The following is a 17,287-nucleotide window of genomic DNA, read 5'->3' as shown; positions in this document are numbered from 1 at the left end:
TCTAGGACATTGCTCTTGGTTTCTTTACCTTTCTGTTTGGCTCTTACTGTGTCTGTCCTTAATCCTTTTGTCTTATAACTGAATATTCTATTTTCTAGGGATTCATGGTTTTGACTCTCGTATGGAAAGAGTCAGTGATGACTCTAAAATCTACATCTTCAATTCTGTTTGGCGCCCCAGTCCTGTATTTCTGACAATATTCTGAATATCATTCTGGTCATCCCCACAAACTTAATGTCCAGACTGTACTCATGCACTCTCGAATGTATCTCTCTTCCTCCTGTATTCCTCATATCTGTTGCAAGTCACCCATTCTCCCATGCTAAAAATGTTGACATTAGTCTTCAAAGATTACTCTTTACATCTGCCCATATCCTATTGGTTTTGCCTTTGAAGAGTTTCTGCAGTTGGTCCTGCTGCTTCTGTATCTCCTGCCCTGGACTCTGGACCTCTTCATCCTTCACTTGAGCTGTTGTAATAACTATACACCTGGAATCCTTTCTGGTTTGACTTCTGTGTTGACCCAAGTAATCATTCTGAAAAACAAACTTGGTCAAATGCCTTGCTTAAAAATCTGTCTCGTTCTGTCTGCAACATGTTTCTATATTCCATTTCTGTTTCTAACGTCCCCCATATTTCCTGTTTTCCAGCTGTCTCAAGCTATGTATGAGTCCTCATTCCTTGCTCGTTCCTGTGTCTCTATGGTGGGCAGGAGTGGAGGCAGGAATCTGCACAGAGGGACTGATTGGGCCCTGTCTGTGGGACCAAGGAGAATTGCACATGAGGCTTCAGCTGCGCCTTGAAGGGCGAGTTTACTTTGGCTGTCCTCTCAGCATCGTTTAATTCTCTCCCATTCCATATCCCAGTTCCAAGTTCTGGAGAGAATAGGTTGGACCAGCACGTCTATATTTTTGAGACAGGCCTCACTGGTCATAGACACTGGATCCCTGTGGATGCCCATGCTTGCCAGAGTCTGCTAGGGTAGAGATGGGAGCACAGTGACATCACCTAGTTTAAACAGAACCAGCGCTGCTAGCAGTCACAGGCCAGCCAGCATGGGCAGTGCAGGCTGCAGGGATGGAATGGGAGATTGTTTATGATCAGAAAAGAGACCCAGGCACAGCTCCTTTTTGGGACATGGTTGCTGGGAAAGAGAGGATCGCTAGGCTGGTTGTTTGCTTCAGGGATCTGCTCATTTTTCTAGGACTTAAATTCAGCCATTGGCTCAGTTCTGATTTTTCTTTGATGCTGCTTAATTTATTGAATAATCTGTCTTTTACCGGCTGATCTGAAATGCCACTATCGTCAAAGATAAAAGTCTCATGACCATTTCTTGTTTTTAAATTCTACACCAGAACAATTAGCATTAGTTTCGACGTCTAATAGGGCACTAAATATCCTTGTTCTTAAACATTATTAGCTAATCTTAAAATATTTTCTTCTAGGTAAACTTTGGAATTCATATATCAAGTAATCATACAAAACAAACAAGTAATAAAGTCCCAGTAGGGTTTTAATTAGGATTACATTTGGTTTATAGGTTAATTTTGGTGGGATTATGTTTATCCTTTCTACCCAGGAACTAGTGTGTCTTTACATATGTGCAGGTCTTTAGCATCTGTCAGTGGCATGTTATACATAACATACATACATAGATACATATATGTTTAAGGTGTTGTGTACAGGAAGTGTTTTAAAGTTGCATTTGCTGTTCTAAGATCTTTTCCCTTTTCATTTTCTAACTGGTTATTACTAGTAGATAGGAAACTGTTGATTTCTTTTATTTACCCAGTATCCAGATATATTTTAGTGAATTCTACCACTCTGGTTGGATATTTTTCGGATGATTCTTTTGGATCTTGTCAGACAGCCAGTTATCTGCAAATAGTGGTGATTTTTCTCTCCCCTTTTCCGGTATTCATCCTCCTCATTTCTTCTTGTCATTGCATTACCTGGACTGCAGTGCTGTCCACAAGAAGCGCAATGAGAGCCACAAATGTGAGCCATGTATGTAATTTAAATTTCTAGTGAGCATATTAAGTAAAATAAAAGGAAACAGGCTAAATTAACGTTAATATAGTTTATTTAACCCAGTATATCCAAAATATCATTTCAACGTGTAATCAATATAAAAACTATTAGTGAGATATTTTACATTCTTTTTTTCATACTAAGTCTTTGCAGTCCCACGTATATTTTACATTTAGAGCGCATCTTTTTGGACAAGCCACATTTCAAGTGTTGAGCAGCCACGTGTGGCTAGTGGTTACAGGGCTAGACCCTTCCTAACAGTGTACAATAATTAGGGTCATAGCTGGCCTCGTTGTCTTGTCCCTGACTGTCATGGAAATTACCTTTGAGTGTGAGTTTGCCTTTGGTTTCTGATACATCTGCTTTTATTAAAGAAGTTTTCTTTTGTTTCTGAGTAAGAAGTACCTTTTAAAGTTAATTATTGATATTTACTCGCCTCTAGGCACAGAGCTGCTAAAACCCTTGGAATTTGCTAAGTGATAGGAGCGTCTTTGTTTTTCCTAAAAGCTCCTTTTGCTCACACATGAGTTTACCTTAATGAAGTGACTGGGGGAGGGGGGGGGTGTGGGGTCCCCGGATAGTTGGAGGATGAGGATGGTTGCCTGAAAGACTGAGAGATCTGAGGGTTTGCAGCTCTCAGATCAGCTCCACCCTTGACCTCCTGTAAGGGTAAGGGGGCTGGAGACTGAGCTCTGTAGAAACTCTTGAATGATGAGGTGCAGTAAGCTTCCTGGTGGTGGCAAGTCCTGGTGACACGTCCACCTGGAGAGGGCTTGGGAGCTCTGCATCCCCTCCGCCCCTATACCTTGCTCTGTGCACGTCTTCCATTTGGCTCTTCGTGAGTTGTATCCTTTATAAGAAACCAATAAACATAAGTAAAGTGTGTTTCTGATTTCTGTGAGCTGTTCTAGCAAATTATTGAACCTGAGGAGGGGATTGTGGGAATCCCTGGTTTATAGCTGGCGGGGGATATGCAACTGGTGTCTGAAGTGGGGAACAGTCTTGTGGGACTGAGTCCTGTGGGATTTGCGCTAACGCTGGGTGGTTAGTGTCAGAATTGAATTGTTGAACACCCCGTTGGTACCTGGGGAATCAGAATTGGTTGTTGGTGTTGGAGAGCACCCCAATTCCTGACAGTGAGCCATCTTTGTACTGTGGAGTAAGCCATGCTTGGTCAGGGTGTGTCATTCTGTTAACTCTGCTGGATTAGACGTGCTGATATTTGAGGATATTTTTCTCATACTTGCTAGAGAGATTATCCTATGTGGTATGGCAGATTTTGGAATCAGCATTATACTAGCTCTTGTAAAATGGATTATAAAACAAATCAATTCTGGCTTTGAAAATATTGTCTTTAAAACTTTATCAAAGGAATATGTGCATACAGTGGAGGACTTTTTAAAGTAATTTCTTAGCAGTGTTTGTTAGTGGAATGTAAGTTTTCTGAGTCCTTGCATGTCTATATAATATAATTTGTTTATTCTACCTGTAGTCGATCAGGAATTTAGCTGGGAGTGGAATTCTAGATTAAAATTCATTTCCCTCCGAACTTTGAAGGCATTGTACGTAGCCTTCCAGTGTTGCTAAGACTTCCCATGCTAGCATGGGATTCCTGTTCCTTTGTAGGAAGGGTGACTATATATCCTGGTTTGTTTGGAACACTCCCGCATTATATCTTATAGTAGCACGTGCTTTTATTCTGAAAAGTATCCTTGTTTGTTGGTCAGCTTTATTCGTAGGTGACCTGGTTTTTGTGTTTGGGAAGCTTTTAGGATATTCTTAGACGTGGTGCTCTGGGAACTCACAGGGCTGTGTCTAGAGGTCAGTTATTTTTCCCCCGTTCGTCTGCTCAGCACTCAGCAGGCCCTTTCAGTCTGAAGACTAGGTGTCACCATCAGCTCTGGGTATTTCATTCCAGAATGCTTCAGTAGTCTCTCCCTCTGCATGCTCTTTGTTATTTCTTTCTGGAACTCCTTTTAGTATATCTTGGATCTTTTGGACTAATTCGATACCTTATTTTAAAAAATCTTTGACTCTTGTTCTCTCCTTCTTTGCTTTTGCTTTCCTTTCTGGGATAATATTCTCAAGCTGTTTTTAATATATTTATTGGCTTTTTAATTTCAGGTGCTATTATTAATTTCTAGGAGCTTTTTCTTATTTTTCATGCTTTTGTTTTAATGTGCATATCCTATTCCTGTTTCATGGATGTAATAGCCTCCCTTACCCCTTTGAAAATATTAATTACATAAACATATTTCAAGTTTCCCCCTATTTCCTATGTTGTCTGTTTCCATTGAGTTTCCTTTTCCCTCCTTTCTTTTTGTTTTTGTCTCTGTCTTTCGTCATGGTGGTTTTTCTCAAATATCTGGTGATCAGAACTTCATCTTCTGTCTGGATTTTTGGTTCTGATACATCTTTCTGTTTCTGGTTTATTTTTCCATCAATAAATTAACAGCATTGGCACTAGATTTAATATTACGGAACAGAGATCTGATTATGCCATCCTCCTGCATAAAAATCTGGGTGGCTCTTCAGAGCCCCGGGTAATGTCTGCCACGTAGCACTTCGCACGGGTGGTGTACAGGGCAATGGCCTGAGGAGCTGTGTTTGTTACCTAGGGCGGCTGGAAACAACGGATATTTATTCTCTTCTGGTTAATAGAGGCCAGAAGTTTGAATCAGCATCAGCGGGCAGAATTCAGGTGCTGGCGGGGCTGCACTCCTTCCGGAGGCTTGAGGGGAGACTCTGTTCTGGCCTCTTGAGCTTCTGGTGACCGCTGCGTTCGGTGGCATCACTCCAGTCTCCGGGCCAGCGTCTTCAGATCTCTCTGCCCTGTCTTCACATTGCCTTCCTGTGTGTGCGTCAGTTCTCCCACTGCCTCTCTTTTGTAAGGATGCTTGTGATGGCATTTAGGGCCCACTGGATGATCTAGGAAAGCCTCCTCAAGTACTTAGAATTTTCTTAAGTTCTTTTCTCATATACCTCTGTGCTTTTGCTAACACTGTTGTTATTGCCTGCACTTCCCTCTCTTCTTGTCCACTTGGCCAAAATATATGGGTCTTCTCAACTTATAGTCACCTTTCCTTGACGTTCTGTTCCCCTCCTAGACAGAGAACTGCGTTTGCTTGTTTTCTTAATAAGGTCTGTGTACTTCTTCACTAGTCTCTGCCATGTCCGAATGATCTGTCTTGTCAGTGTCTACCCCTGGAGTAGGAACTTGGCGATACTGTTGTCTCATTGCCAGAATGAGAAGCTAGGTCTGGAGCCCAGCAGGCATGTAGTAAATAGCTGTGGAGGAGATTCAGCATTTACTGAAGGCCCAGTAAATACTAGGACCTGTCACGTTGGACCATTTAATTAACAAAACAAAACAGGGTAAACTAAGTATGCACACGTGCCAAAGTTTCTCCAGGGAAAAGGTCCTCGAAGGGATTTTGTCAGGTCCTATGAATTTACATTTTCAGCTTTTGCTGGATGCTACCTAATCGCTCTCCAGAGTGGCTGCACTTCCCAGCAGTGCCCCAAGCTGTCTTGTTTCCTGTATCCCTGACGATACTTGTGATTTTTGTTCCGTTAAAAAGAATCTGATGGGGGAGGAAAATGATACTGTTTTAATGTGCATATCCTTAATAACTAGTGAGATTGACCATTTTGCTCCTGTTTAATGGACATTTGGAATTTTTCTGAGTTTACATAGCCCATTTTTTCTATCGAGTTGTCTTTTTTATTTATAGTAATTCCTCAAATATGGATATGAATTGTTTATATACGTTGTTGTCCTAATTTATATATGAGGAAACTGACACAAGAAATAACAAGTAAGTTTTGTAAGATTTTTTCCCCCCAGATGGACAGATGGATGAGTAAATGAATGAACTTGTCTAAAGTCATAGATAGTAAGAAACAGAGCAAGGATTTTGCACCCAGATATATCTGGTTTTTAGGCCTAACCTTTTTGTAGTGTATCTGGCTGCCTGGTAGAGAATGAGGAAATAAATAATGAGGCAGTAGTGTGCTGAATTTTGATTAAAAAATATGTTAGCTCTGCTAACTAGCTCTATGACTTTGGGCTGATGTTAATATATTTTTTTAAATGACTGTAATGACAGCTAACATCTGCTTCATAAATGATTGAGAAAATCATTGATAATGTATAAAAGTGTTGTATACAGAGTGAAATACTGTTTGTAAGTCTCAGTAGTTATTCTTCTTGACCACCAAAATGTGAATACATTCAATATACTTTTTAAAAAGAATTTTGGATGTCCTTTTTTTTAAAAAAAAAAAACAGACTATTTTTTAGAGCAGTTTCAAGTTCACAGCAAATTTGAGCAGAAGACACAGAGATTCGTGTCCACCCCCTGCCCTCTCATTTGCACAGCCTTCCCCACTGTCAGCATCCTACGCTAGAGTGGTACATGGATTACAAGTGGGGAGCCTCCCTTGATGCATCAGCGTCACCCAGATTCCCTAGTTTATGTCAGGGTTCACTCTTGGTCCTGTGCATTCCATGAGTTATGACAAATGTGTAATGACATCTAATCTACCCTTTTAGTATCATACAGACTAGTTCCACTTTCCTAAAAATCCTCTGAGCTCTGCCTGTTCATCCCACTTTTATCCCTAACCCTTGGCAACTGCTCATCCTTTTACTGTCTCAATAGCTTCGCCTTTTCCAGAATGTCGTATAGTTGGAATCATATGTATGTAGTCTTTTCAGATTGATTTCTCTCGCTTAGTTATAGGCATTTAAGGTTCCTCCATGTTTTTCGTGGCTTGGTAGCCCGTAGCCCATTTCTTTTTAGCGTGAATAATATTGAATTGAATCTGAATAATATTGCTCTGTCTGAGTGTACCACAGCTTGTGTGTTTCCCTGCTGAAGGACGTCTTGGTTACTTTCAGGTTTTGGTAATTATGAATAAAGCTGCTGTAAACATTCACGTGCAGTTTTTCTGTAAACATAAATTTTCAGTTCATTTGGCTAAATATTAAAGAGCACAATTGCTGGATCATGTGATAAGTGTATGTTTGGTTTCATAAGAAACTGCCAAATTGACTTCCAAAGTGGCTGTGCCATTTTGCTTTCCCACCAGCAGTGAATGAGAGGTCCTGCTGCTCCACATCCTCACCAGTGTTCCGTGATGTCTGTGTTTTGGCCAGTCTCATTGGTGTGTAGTGGAATATGCTTTTTCAGTGAAAGGTTGCATGATAAAATATCATTTGCTAGTGTGATAGATGGTGTTTATAGAAAAACTCGGCAGAAGTTTTCCTGTGAGGTTTAGAAGTAGAACTGTCTCCAGGAGAAGGGTGACATTGGCCCTGATTAACCAGACTACGTGTAGTAATGCTTGTCCTCATGTGTTTGTTTTGACAGGTGTTGAAACAAAGGCACCTATCCTGAAGGCACTAGCACCTCCTGCCCTTGTCAACTGGTAAAATGCTTAGTTTTATTACAAAATCTTTCTATTTTAGGCATAAAATGTATTAAGTTAGAACCAAGTGTGGCTAAACTGTGAAAGAAAAAAATTTCAGATTTTTCCCATTCTGTGATTGTAAAATTATGGAAGTTATGAGAAGGTACTTTTCATACTAATTTTAATTCCATACAAACCCTTTGGAACATTAAGCCGTGTTATTCAGCAGTATTGTCTACCTTCCTTTCCTCAGTTTGCATTTCATTAAGTACCTGTGCCAGAGTTTGAGCTCAGCAGCCTGTTTTTTTTTTTGGCACCTGAGCTAACAACTGTTGCCAATCTTTTTTCTTTTTTTCCTGCTTTTTCTCCCCAGATCCCCCCTGGTACATAGTTGTATATTTTAGTTGTGGTTCCTTCTAGTTGTGGCATGTGGGATGCCACCTCAGCATGGCTTGATGAGCGGTGCCATGTCTGTGCCCAGGATCCGAGCCGGCGAAACCCTGGGCCACTGCAGCGGAGCGAACTTAACCACTCGGCCACGGGGCCGGCCCCTCAGCAGGCCCCGTGAAGTTTAGCACTAGTTAGACTGGTATTACCGTTTCAACACGTGATGGTCATTTAAAATTTGGGTTACTGTTATTTTAAATTTCTGACTGGACATTTTAACAGAAGTTGTGCAGCAGTGGGCGTTTTGTTAATCTACGGAAAGTTCTGCGTGTCCCTTACAGTTGTCATGGGGTAAAATCTAGTACAGTTTTATTCTTTCCTTACAGTACTTTGTGAAATTTTGGGGCAAGAATCGAAGGATCAAAGGATCTGAAAGGTTTTCGCAGTCTATGAAAGGGAAGTAAAGTGGTATAGAACTGTTACAAGGAAGAGTGTGTGTTGGCAAAGTGCTTTGAGAATATAAAGGCAATAAGCATTTTACCTGTTAGAATCATGATTGTGGACATCATCTTTTCTCAGAAGATCATTCCAAAATCTTTGTCCACAGGAGTTGAATTTACTGATGTTTACATTTTCTGCTGATTTTAAAAAGAAATTACACAAATAATATGTTGTTAAAAACTGTAAACAGTGTAGGGGTGTGTAACTGAAAGGGAAACTTCCCTGTCTGTCCGATTCTTTTGCTAGGAATTACTTAGAATTTGGAGTGTGTCCTTCCAGGCCTTTTAGGTATGTAGCTAAGATTACCATTTTTTAATGCAGCACGTGTGATGCACACAGGACTATGCCTTGCTCCTTGGTGTGCCTTCGCTTTGATTTATTTTAGACATTTCTTTGCCTACGTCTTCTTAAGGGATACACTTGGCTAGATCAAGAGTGCTTTGAAGTGACTAAGTAAATACGTTGGAACAGGGTACTTTCTCTACAGATTTCTTTTAGTGATTAGTGGGTTATGGAAACCCCCGACTTTGAATTTCTAGCTAAGAATGGATCAACAGAGTTTGGATTTATAATGAAATTGAAATGGCAGAGATAATTTACTGAATACTAAACAATAGGCATTAACTAGTAAGGCATTTATGTAAATGACTGCAATTAGTGTTGCCTTTATAGAGGGTCAGCCAGATAGGGGTAGAAGGAGGAGTGGTTCTGGAGTTTCAGTGCATCTGTTCTGAAGGGAGGAAGGAGGTACATGGGAAAAAAATGGTACGGCAAAGTGACAAAGGTCAAAGGTCACTTTGTCTCTCATAATTTTGCCTAAACTTGATCAGGTATCCAAAAAGAGGAAGGAAATTTTTTGTCATTTTTATGTAGGTTAACTCTGCCGTGAAGTAAAGGGAATTTCACGGACTTTTTGGGGAATCCATTGTTTTGAGTTCTAAAACTTAGAACCCCACCTTTTCATGTGTGGGAACTGCCATATTCAGAAGTCCTTTGACTTAGGAAATGATGTAAACTGAAGCTCATTCACTTGTGTGCTTGTCCTTTGTGTAATTGTTGCATTGAAGCATTTTAAACTCCTTAAAAAAATCTGGAGAAGCTATAGAGTTTTATTTTAGTGTTATTTAGTAGTCTGTCTAAAGATGACATGGAGAATTTGAGAGAGAACATTAATAAATAGAATTGTATATGAATAAATTTAGGCTTTTATTATAGCTGTTATATAGTGTTTTAAATCTGTGTTACAGATTCACAGCAAGTTCATTACTCTTATTTTTTTCTTGGTGTTCAGTTATTTTGGTTAAAAAAGGTATATTCTGTACGTGATTCTAGTAACTTATCTTCAGATATTTTATGGAGTAGGCCAATTTGATGGCCTCCAGGACTTGGTCCCTCATCGTGAAGATGCAGTGCTCCACATTCAGAGGGAGGCGCAGTGTCGTCTGTGCATCCAGCCCTGCGGTAGAGAGAGGGGTCAGAGTGTTTTCCTGTGTCTATGAACATGGTCTGGTTGAGGAGTTTGGGAGGAGATGGGGACAGCAGGAGGTTTGCTGCTCTGCTCCCTTGGCTCAACTCCCTTAGAGTTGGGCCAAGTATTTCTCATAGCTACTGGTGGGGGATTCCTTTTTCTTGTGCTTTCTATTTTTAAAACACAATCTAGTTTTTGAACACTTAAGGAAAAACTGCAGAGGTCAGAAAACTGGGCACACTGGAGAATGGAGGCGAGGAGAGGGAAGACAACTATTTGTCTCACTAGCTTTTCTTTTAAAACCTGTTGTTTAGGAAAAGCTTTACTATGGTAAAATAATTGAGAATTTATGGGAAGAAGAAAATATTTTATGTAAAGAATTAAAAAAGGAAAAAAAATGAATAAGATTATATGAATAAAATAAAATACAATAAAGGACTCAATATTGATTAAAGGATATAACTGCATGTTTAAACCTTATTCTTAACTATTTTAATGTTTAGGTAGTACAAATAATGAAGTTGATATAATGTTAGTTGTGATGCAGGTAATTTATCCTGTAGTTATATGTATTCCCACAATATATTTGTAATTTCTAATTATATTTGGTATTTGCTTTTTCTTAAGTTTGTTTTTAACTGATATGCCAAGATACAGCTAAGAAGGGCTTCTACAGTGAGGAGGGAAATGGAGGAAAAGATAAGAAAACATCTGAGGAATCTCACTGAGCAAGTGATAAATCCTTGAAATGAAGAGAAAAGGTATAGACAGATTGGATAGTCTCAGATGCAAAATTATTCTAAGCTGTTGTAGCTCTTAGTCATAGATGAGGTAAACATTTTAAAAATATCTTGAAAATCTTAATTTAGACACTTGAATCTCTTTATGTTCTCAGAGGCTAGACTTAACCTGAAGAACTGTCTTTTCTTAAGCCTCATATTTACTTTGTTATAAGCACGTTTACTTTTGCTGACATATTTCATATGTTTGGAACTATTATATTTAGCCCCTGGCCTTTGAGTTTTCTTTAATTTAATTTTTTATTTTTTTCTAGGGAAGAAAATAGGCAAATTCAAAAGTGAAGTTATTAATCCAAGTAAAACAACTTTCACTTCAAAATTAGGCTGTCTGCTCGGTTTCCTCTAATACTAACAATAGTGCTCAGCTGGACTGAGTTGGAATTAAGGCCCTTAGTACCGAGTAGCAAAGCTGGTGTCTTTATGTAAGCTAATAGTTCATGTTCTCCTTAAATATTTATACAGTTGGCTCTCTTTAACCATTTTGTTGGAGATAATTGGAATAAATAAGGAGTAGTACTAAAGGGTAAATGGTCCTATTCATTATTGTCTTAATACAGTCAAGGCATTCACTTCTTGGCTAGTTAGTACAGGCTGATAAATATATCAAAATGATGCTGCTAAGTGGGGCTCCTGCCCTACCATTTGGATAATGTGGTGACTGCACATGCCATTCCCCTTGGTCCCCTTCAATGACTCAGTCTTGAACAGAATTCTAATGAAAAGCTCTACTTCTTTATAGAGAATTTCGTATCACTCCTTTTGGATATAATAATAGAAGGGCGGGGTATGTGGCTTGGGAAGGTTAAGTAGAAAGCAGAGTAGGAATAGGTTTCACATAGATGAGGAAGTTGAGGCAGAATGATTCAGAAGCCTGAATGGGTGTTGCGGTGTGTGTGGTTGGGTGACAAGGAGGTAGATGAATGGGCTGCATAGCCATCTCTGAGTACGCCCCCTGTGCTGCTGGGTCGTGGCGTGAGGTTGCTAAGGGTGGACCTAAGACTATGAAACCTTCAGAGTTGGGGAAGCTTATTGAGGGTCATCCTTTTTAGGTGTCTGGAGGCTGTGTAAGTTGAATTGGTTAAGCAGAGTTGGTCCTGAATTATATTCCACATGTATTCTCTGCCTCTCAGACTGGAGTGCGATCCAGAAAGTAGGATTCAGCAGTTCTGTGTCATAAAATCTAAGGCCGTTTAAATTTTAGCATGGAGGGCTGGACACGAGAAAAAAAGCATTTTTAGTATGTGTATTTTCTTGAACAAAAATAATTTTGTAATCATCTAACTGAAGCTCATGGAGAGAAATCCCCAAAACTGACTACCTAACTAGGGAGGCTAAATGGAAGACAACTGATTCCAAATACAAGATATGTTAAGTATCGTTATCATTCTTTTTGCTTACTGTTATTTTATGAGGGACTTCATGGATGGATATATGATTTCAGCCCCTTCTAACCTTTAAAATGGTAAATGTATTAAGCCTGAATCAATGATAATAGCAGCTGAGATTTGAATGCTTATTATGAGGCAAGTATTACATCCTTTACACCTATTAACTGTTGAATCCTCTTCATAATCTTAAATGGTACAGCTATGATTCTCCACATTTTACAGATGAGGAAACTGAGGCTTAGAAAGGTGATTTATCTAATAGTAGAGCTAAGTGTCAGAGCCAGTCTCTTTGGCTCTGTAACCGGAGCCCTCAGGAAGGGTACAGTTGAATTGACTTCAGTATTTTCAGAGTCTGTGGGAGTAAGAAATAATCAAGATAAAAGGAAAATATTGGTATTCATAGTTTTGTATAAGCAACAACATTTAAAGTGCTATTAAAACATACACCGTATTTTGTAGTATATGTGGAATTCTTTCACCTGCTTTCCTTGTTTGTTCCTAAGGGGAGTTTGGTGAGGTAATGTCACCCCAGTTTTACAGTGAATCTGGAACTTGGGGATGTTAAAGGGACTGGTCTCGTGTTACACGTGAGTAAATGGGGGGCTAGCATCAGAAGCTTATTGCCATAGTTCTAAAAGGAGCAAGTCTTTTGAACGTTTTTTATGTGCAGTGAAGCCAGTGTTCAAGTAATAGTACCTTCAGTAGATCAAATGAGGCATAGAAAGAAAAAAGTAGTCGTCTGCTTTGAAATTCTGCATGAAACAGAACTTTGTACCCAAACTAGCTATGCTAATAACTAACATTTATAATGCCTTTGCATTTTTCCAAAGTCCTTTATTTGGACCACATTCCATTTTGTCCTCACTTTAAATTTTGTGCATGAGATAAATGATGACAGATATGGGGAAATAAGGTACAGAAAGGTGGGTGGTGGAGCCGAGGCTGCAGTTTGTTTGCTTACCCATGAAATGAGTGATTGGAGGATGACCAGCCTGTCCTGGTTTGCCTGGGGCTTTCCTGGTTTGAGTCCTCAAAGTCCTATGTCCCTGGAAGCCCCGCAGTCCCCGGCAAACCAGAGTGGTGGGTCATCCTAATTAATTGTCACACTTTGTGGTAGACTGGGGGTGGGAGTAGGGCTGCCACGTAAAATACAAGGCGCTCAGCTGAATCTGACTTGCAGATAAAAGTCAAATAACTTTTTACTCTGTGTCCCAAATATTGCATGGGACATGCGTACGCTAAAATTTGTTCACTGTTTATCTGAAGTTCAGATTTAACTGGGCATCGTGTATTTTTTTTGTTAAATCTGGCAGCTCTAAAGAGTGAAAGGACACTTTGGTGTGTAAAAAGTCCACTTAGCTGCTTTTTTTGGCGGACCTTCAGCTTCACACATTTGTCTACTTAAGGAAGCACCATCTGGCAGTTTCCTTTTTTGGGGTCCTTGACTTGTTCTTTCAGCCGTGTGGACAGAGATAGATGCAAGGGGTTGGGATAAGTATATGAAACCAGATTTTGGCCAGTGCATTAAAACTGCTGTGTGTGTGTGTGTGTGTGTTTGTGCGCCTGCGTGCATATGCACACGTGCGTGTGCGCGTGTGTTGTTTTGAAGCAGTTAGTGCTCCTTTACTTGTCAGGAAACTGAACCCAGATCTGAGCCCATCCCATGTTTGTTGGCTCAGTCTGTCAAACACCTGCACATCCTCATAGACCACCCATCATAGTGTTTTTAGACTAAATATTAAAAAGTATTTTTGTTGGTTAGATAGTACATTCACATGATTCGCAATGAAAAAGAGCAAAGCTGTCCTCACCCCCTTCCTGTACCTGTTCATTTGCCCACCGTGGAGACAATCTGATCTGATTGGAAAATGTTAGAATTTTTGAAATGGAAATTAGAAATCCTCTCCTTGAGTGTGTTTTGCTTGTTTTTTTGAAGCAGGGGAACTCTTGCCCCCCCACCCCCCAAAAAAGAGAGAAAGCACCTTATGTACAAGACAGAAATGGGTTCTTCAGGTGATTTAAATCTTCATTGTTTGATGACTGTCAGTCCTCCTAATAGATTTGGGAGCCCTAGGCATCAGTAGAGTCTAGTCTTAAAATAGGTTGAGTTGAATTCCATTGACATTAATGGTGAGCAGATTAAGGTTTAGTGACTCAGGGGGCTGGCCCCGTGGCCAAGTGGTTAAGTTCGTCTGCTCTGCTTCCGTGGCCCGGGGTTTGCTGGTTTGGATCCTGGGTGCAGACCTTTGCACCACTCATCAGGCCATGCTGTGGCAGCATCACACATAGAAGAAACTGAAATGGCTTACAACTGTGTACTGGGGAGGGGAAAAAAAGAAAGATTTAGTGACTTGGACAAAGTCTCATAGTAATTAGTGGCAGAGCTGAGATGTGGGTATGCATGTGTGTGTGTGTGTTTGTGTGTATGCTTGTGCATGTATCTGTTTAAAATCTCTGTTCTGTAGCAAGCTGAAAAAGGTATAAATTCCCTTGCCTAATTTCTGTTTCCTGTTTGATTTTATGTCAAGACCCAGCATTTTTTTCTTTCTTCTTCTTTTTTTTTTGGTGAGGAAGATTGGCCGTGAGCTAACATCTGTGCCCATCTTCTTCTGTTTTGTATGTGGGATGCTGCCACAGCATGGCTTGATGTACAGTACGTAGGTCCGTGCCTAGGATCCAAACCTGTGAACCCCGGGCCGCTGAAGCAGAGCGTGTGAACTTAACCACTCCAACACTGGTGTAGGGGAGGAAGACATTTCCTCTATCCAATGTGGGTTCATCTGGCCGGAGAACGAATTAAATTCACATGAGACAGAATAGCAAGAGAAAATTAAACAAAGCTTTATGAGGAACCATGGCCTGGGGCCTTTCTTCCTGAAGGAAGAAAGGGCACCAAAGAAGTGGGGTGCACAGAGTGGTTGTATACCCCCATACGGGGTATTTCACATATGATTGAAATGTCCCTCCCACAAAAGTCACAGGATTGCCCTGTTGGCACAGCGCTTGATGGACATAGCAGGTAGTGGGTCTGCTATCTCACAGGGCGTAGCAGGAGGCAAGCCTATTGTCTCGAGCTGGGCGGTCACAGGTGAGCGCAGCAATCAGTTCCTAGCCTAAGGAAAGATGCTTAATCCTGAAGGAAATGCCAACGTTGGGAGGGGGAGGGTAGTCAGTTACAGGAGGTTACCAGACAAGCACAATAAAATGCAGATTTAAGTCCTTGCTTTCCCCATTGATTAAGAGTTTCTGGAGATATCTTTACGGATGGAGAGTTCCTTTACAATGTAAATGTCTCTTACAAAGGGTAAGTAAATTCTACTTTTCAAAGCCTCCTTCCCTGTCCCAGTTTATCAAAAGCAATCAGCCTCAAATAATCCTCATGCCAAAGAGACATATCTTGGGGTGGCCAATTCCAGACCCCTGCACTGGGTTGGCCCCTAGCATTTTTTTTTTGTTTTAGTATATCTGACTTGGACTTTAGAAAAGGAAGATGGACTAAAAGTAGATTGAAAGAAAAATGTGTCTGGATCATGGTTAGGGAAGTCAGGGGACTGTATTTGTGGTTTAAGGAGAGTTCTCGCGAGCCCTGCTGTTATTTCAGCTAGTGTAATAAGAGGACTGAAGAGGTGAAACAGTCACGGTGGGTGACTGAGGGCTGTGTAAGGGCGGTTGGCTCGTGAGCTGCTTTTCAATTTTTAATTTAAATGTATTCAGGGAAAGTCTTGCTCAATTTTCTCCCTCCCTCTCTGCTTCCCTCCTTCCTTTCCAATATATGTCTTTAGGGCCAAAATTTTATTTTCTGAGGTTATAATAAGTACTAACTTTTAATAATTGCCTTAAAAAGAAAAAGACCAAACTGTTTGCTCCACAAATTTCCTAGTTGTGAATTGAAAGACCATCTAATCCAGATGGTAATATGACTCAATCTTCCAGGAATGTCTTTAATTGACTTTCTGGTCCAGAATTCCTTGACCTTTTTGTTTGTTGTATTAAGGAAGTGCTTACATGGGGTTAATGATCTCGATTTTCAGCCGTACAGTCGAATTTCATTCATAGAGCAGTGATGCCTCAAGTCAGAGCTGAAATCTTCAAAGTTGTTAAAGATTGTGTTAATATTTGTGGTTTAGAAAGGGAAAGTGCTTCAGCTTTCCTTCAGTAAAGGAAGAGTGAGAATCACTGTGTTATGCAGTACTGAGACAGAATAAATTAACTCGGACGTTGATATTTGTATGAATTAAAAACTTTTCTACGGTTGGGTCTGTTTTTTTTTTCTTTCTTTTTTTGGCTGCAGTGCATACAATCAGTGAATGTTTTAAAACTATTCTGAACTAGATATGTATTTTTCATGTTATTTTTATTATATGGGAAGCAGAGAGGCAAACATCTTCATCAGACCCAGGGTCCCACCTCCACAGAATCTCTTTCCTGATGGCAGACCCTAGTTGCTGGGTGCGTTTTCCATTACAGCTTGTTAGAGCCTAGTTCTGGGGAGGAGGTCTTTCTTTCTGCCCTTCTTGACCATGGTTTCTTATTTCAGTGTAAGTTATTTGGATAATTTATCAGGGACTCTTTCAGTTTCTGGAGAATGAAGGTGACTGTCACTTAGTCTTGTGGAAAGGAGAGTCTCTAAAGTAGTGAAGGACTCTGTTTTATTTTATCTTCACCCCCCCCTTTTTTTTTTTTTTTTTACTAACAATGAAGTGTTGACCCTAGAGTTTAGGGAGTCTGGGGGAGTTGGAAAGTTTGGGTGGGCTTTGGAGTCAAACATGTATGTTAAAATTCTTCCCCATCTGTTAGGTGTAAGTGTCTCTGGGCACAGTCTGTTTGAAGTTGGGTTTTTGTAACAATTAAATGAGATAATATGAAGTTCCCTATGCAGTGCTTGCTTGGTTGCTACTCAGAATTGTTTCCCATTTATTGCAAGTATGGTGAAAAATTTTAGGCACATTTATGCTAGCAGAATACACATTCCTTGATGTCCATCGCTGTGCAATCCGCTTAGTTATACTTCATTAGAGTAAAATGTTCAGCTGTATGTTTTTTCAGATATGAACAGTTACGTAGTATTAATGCATGTTTGGGTGTTGCAGGCTGCACAGAAAACACAGAGGAGGAAATAGGATTGGGTGGTGGGCAAGATTAACCAGGAAATATATTGTCTGTGGGGTATCAAGATGTCCTCTCTGGAGCATTTTATCATCACCTCCTTTCTTTCCTGGGACACACTGTGCTCTCAGTGAATTTATAGGAGAACCCACAAGTATTGGGGTTCCTCCTCTGGTCTGGAAGTTGAGGTG

The 17,287-nt window shown here is 40.2% G+C and overlaps 1 protein-coding gene across 2 annotated transcripts in view; it reads left to right on the top strand.

Moving 5' to 3' along the window:
- The window catches only part of ACSL3 (acyl-CoA synthetase long chain family member 3), a 72,773-nt gene that overhangs the window by 13,745 nt on the left and 41,741 nt on the right, over window positions 1-17,287 (top strand). Inside the window, exon 2 of one of the 2 annotated variants that reach the window (XM_046644058.1) lies at window positions 7,407-7,464. The exons of the other annotated variant lie outside the window; for it this stretch is intronic. The gene's annotated coding sequence lies outside the window, so the exon portion shown is untranslated. The remainder of the gene's footprint in view (window positions 1-7,406; window positions 7,465-17,287) is intronic. 2 annotated transcript variants of the gene reach the window in all.

The sequence above is a fragment of the Equus quagga genome, chromosome 17 (genome assembly GCF_021613505.1).
Source record: "Equus quagga isolate Etosha38 chromosome 17, UCLA_HA_Equagga_1.0, whole genome shotgun sequence".
NCBI classification, from domain to species: Eukaryota; Metazoa; Chordata; class Mammalia; order Perissodactyla; family Equidae; genus Equus; species Equus quagga.
Note: the sequence above shows the minus strand (reverse complement) of the source record. Positions and strands in the feature narration are given on the sequence as shown.